We start from the raw sequence: 4325 nt of genomic DNA, 5'->3' as shown, positions 1-4325 counted from the left end.
CAGACAAGTCCCAAGTATGTTTTACCCAGATTCATCAACTTTTATATTTTTCCCCATTTACATTTTCATATCCTCTGTGTGTGTGTCTGTTTCTCTCTGTGTGTATTTGCACACATATTATTTTATTTTTCTGAACCATTTGAAGGTAAATTACAGATATGATATCTCTTTATCCCTGAATACTTCGGTATGTATTTCTTAAAACAAGGACATTTTCTAACTACGGTTGCCAACTGCAGGGAATTTAACACTGATATGACACTTTTATGTAATCTACAGCCCATGTTCCAATTTCTTTAATCGTCCTAATAGTATCCTTTAAAACATTTCGCCTCCCGAATAGAAGCCAGTCCAGGATCACATATTACTTTCAGTTGTCATGTCTCTGTAGACTCCTTCCATCTGCAGCAGTGGCCCAGCTCTTCATTGCTTTCATGACCTTAACAGTTTTGAAGAATACAGGACAGTCATTTACTAGAATGCCTTTATTTTGCGATTTGTTTAATGTTGCTTCATGACTAGATTCATGTTATGCATCTCTGGCTGGACCACTATATGAGTGCCAAGCTGTGTCCTTTTGAAGGAATCACATTAGGAGGCCCATGATGTCTCAGTGTCCTTCACTGGTGAGCTTCATCTTGACGACCAGATGAAGGCTTTGTCCAGTTTCCCCACTGTATAGTTTCAATTTCCCCCTTGCCACTATTAAGCAATCTGTGGAGAGATACTTTGAGACCACGCAATGAACCTCCTCATCATACAACCTTCCCCTCATACTTAGCATCCATTGATGATTCTTGACCGAGCCAGTCTTTACTATGATGCTTGGAAAATGGCTATTTCCAATGCTACCACTCCTTTCACATTTATCAGTTGATGGCAGTTATCACCTGTAAGCCAGAACCCTCAATCTCATTCTCCCTCCATTATTGTACTCATGGATTTTTATTTTATTCAAGGGGTAAATAATCTATTACTTTTCTTATTCATTTTGATACTGGGATTATCCTAGATTTGGCCAGTAAGAGCCCCTTTAAACTGGCTCCTATGTCCTTTTGATATATTCCCATCTTTTTAACACTTCTGAGAACTACTGATTGAAATCAGAGGCAAATAAAAATAAGTGCTACTTTTTTGGACTGTGGGGTCCCAGGAGCAAAGTTCAGGATAGATTATCAATTGATAGCTGTTCAAAAATCTATTAGTTACTACAACTACATACAACATATTCTCTTCAGTTTTGTTATTCTTAGATCTTCTAGTTAGTTCTCATAATTAGTCTTCGTGGTTATCATAGGTAATTAGACTGGAGTTGGCCAGAATCCTTGGACTAATTTGGAAGACAGGACTACAGCCAAAGCTTCTTTTCAACATGGAGTCCTTCTTCAACATCCTTTCCCTGATTTGAATGCCAATTTCTTTATCATCTGTTCCTTCCGACTGTGAGTGTGTTCATAGATTTTTCACTTCACTTTAGCCCTTGGCATTTGGTCTCTGTGGAAGTTCTGATGGCTCTTCTTGCCTCTGTAATCTTGCTGAACAAAGAAGATTTTCTCCCAAACTCAGTAATAATTTTCATTCCTGCTGTCAACACTAAGGTGCTAAGCTAGAGGTTTCCAAACTTTCTCTGTTCATAATGCTCTCAGTGTCTCAGTAAGTTTTTCCAATGCTCCCAGGCCAAAAGAAATACCGAACAGTTCCTTTTATGAAGTACTCAGGCCCAAACAATTTATTAAGTATTCATGTCCAATGACTTTCTTTGGAAAAACTTATACACATAAAAGAAAAGAAAGGTATATTTTAATTTCATTCTTAAACAACCAACATTACTTACCAATGGGCTGTGTGTACCTGTAGGGGAGTGCACAGTTTCTCCAACCTTGGAAGCAGATTGGACACCACTACTCTCATTTCCTGTTACACATTTATTTTCACGTGCACTTGCTTTTTATCACAACTGCTGAAAACCTAGCTTTGCAAAGAGATGACATCACTGAAAGAACTGTAGAGTGATCTATTGCTGAAACTATGAACTACCTAGCAGTTTGTGCAGCGTCCCACAGATGTCCAGTATCACTGCGTTTCCCTCAAAAATCTAAAATAGTCTGCAGCCCCCTGTGAAGGCACTGCAGCGTCCCAGCTTGCTTTCCTGCACAGAACGGAAACTATGACACTAAGTCCTGAAAACTTTCAGTCCCCTTTGTAAAACGCCAATGACAAATATTGAGTTGATTGTTAAAAATCTTTTCTCTTGTGGTGAAACTGGTAGAGTTCATTATGTAGCCCCAAGCTGTGACTCTTTTTCATAGTTTATAAGTTGGGTGATCACATCATTGATTTTCCCTTCATTCTAGGACTTTTAAGAGTGAAAGGGGTGCTACCGTGACAGGATTCTGGGAGGTAAACAGAGACTGTCGTGGGCAAACCGGGCTGTGTGACCACCCAGTTAATTCATGACATACGTCATAACACTTATATTCTGAAATCCGCCTTTAGTCAATGAATGGTCACTATTACAATGTAGTTTCTCTTGTCTTGTAATTTGCTGAAGGATCTTACATTAAATTCTGAAACATGAAGTTTATTGGTTGTGCTCTTCCTTCTCTTATCTCTCCAGTCCTCTTCCTTCCATTTCCCTTCAGACCCTGGACCTTTTCCTCACCCCTACCCGTACCCCAAATCCCATCAAAACTTAACTTTCTTAGTCACCCAGGTTCAAGCCTTGCCTGCGGTATTTTGAGAATGTGAAAGGTAGCTACATTCACGACACACAAGAAAGGCTGTAAAAGCCCTCTTTCCCCATCTCTTTATGTTTGATCCACACAAGGCAGCTGCTCCAAGTTTCTTCTTCTTCCACTCCAACGCCCCTGCCCCCAAGCCTACACAGAACTCTGTTCATCCCCAAGCTCTCTTTGGTCCGTTTTCCTTCCTTAACCAAAGAAGTCTCTTTTAAATCTCAAGCTCTTCTGTTTGGATTTGACGCAACAAAGGAATTCAGAAAGTGACTACAACCTTAGAGATTGCAAACACTTCCCATGTTCAGAACCTTTTTCTTTCTCTTTCATATTCGTATGCATGCACGCATCCATCCCTCAAAACTGGCTGTGAAACTTCCACTTACTTGGGTGAAAGGGCGGTGAGATTAACACCCCTGCCTTCAGAGAATTAGAACTTAATTGGAGAGGGAACAACAACAGACAATAGGATGTTCGGACATTGCAGAATGTCTGTGCTTGGCAGGTAGTTTGGTGCTTCAGAAACTTTCGTCAACTGGTGTAGGAAGTAGTATTGACATTGGGTGATCGTCCTCAGTGAGCTCGCCAAGCTTTTAGGTGTGCCTATCTGGCTCTGTGCAAAGCGGTGGTGGGAAAGTGAGCATTTCGAGGACCCAGAATCACAAGGAGACTGCAGTCCTGCCTCCATGCCCTGGTCCACTTCTTGTCCACCTTAATCGTGAAAAGTGAAAGGTCAGAGCGGGAAGCGCCGACTCCTTGGGCAGAGGGCAAGCCAAAGGGACCACCCTGCACCGGGCTCGCGGGGACCAGCTGGGGGAAGACGAACCCGCGCCCCGAGGAGCCGCGGAGCCCTGGGGGCGGGGAGTGGTGGGCTGGGGGCGCGCAGGCGTCGCCCCGACGCGCTGCCGCCATCACTGCTTCTGACCCCGCTCCGTCGGGCTGCGGGCCAGCCCAACCTCCACTCCGCCCAATCCCGCAGCGGGGACACCGGGTCGTTCACGACGCCTGCTGTCGATGATTAAACCTAAGGTTTGGATTATACTGAAAAAAGTAAGTAACGTACAGTGCACTTAGTCATGGCTTGTAAAAAGTAGGCAGAAGAATGTTGATACGTATAACCATTAAAAAAAAATTTTTTTTAAAACATATAACCATTTAATAGCACAAGGAAGACACGCTGTAAATGATTTCTAGGAAAAGACGGAAGGGGCGGACGCGAAGAGTTCAGTGATAGTTTATTCTAAACACAGCAAAGCAGGCGCCGAAATAGCTCAGTTGGGAGAGCGTTAGACTGAAGATCTAAAGGTCCCTGGTTCGATCCCGGGTTTCGGCAGGGCCTTTCTTTTTTCGATTGGAATCTCTCGTAGGATCCCCTGTTTAGACCTGGCTCATTAATTCCACCCCAGGTAAAAACTGGGACTTGAAGGGCGAGCGAGAAGTGGAAACAGCCGTTCTCAGTCACCCGTGTGAAGGTGGCCGCTACTCTTGGCTACTTCCGAGGCGCCTCCATTGGAGGCGCTGCTGCGCGTGCGCAATGGGAAGCGTGGGGGTGGGGGGAGGCGGGGCCAGAGACTCCCTGCTCGAGATCCG

General features: G+C 43.8%; 1 non-coding gene across 1 annotated transcript; it reads left to right on the top strand.

The window, feature by feature from the left end:
- Positions 1-3995: 3995 nt before the first annotated feature.
- Positions 3996-4068, top strand: TRNAF-GAA (transfer RNA phenylalanine (anticodon GAA)). Its single transcript has one exon. It is a non-coding gene; the product is annotated as a tRNA-Phe (tRNA).
- Positions 4069-4325: the final 257 nt, after the last annotated feature.

The sequence above is a fragment of the Physeter macrocephalus genome, chromosome 13, assembly GCF_002837175.3.
Source record: "Physeter macrocephalus isolate SW-GA chromosome 13, ASM283717v5, whole genome shotgun sequence".
In the NCBI taxonomy this organism is placed as follows: Eukaryota; Metazoa; Chordata; class Mammalia; order Artiodactyla; family Physeteridae; genus Physeter; species Physeter macrocephalus.
The sequence above is the reverse complement of the archived record's forward strand: the minus strand, read 5'-3'. Positions and strand labels throughout refer to the sequence as shown.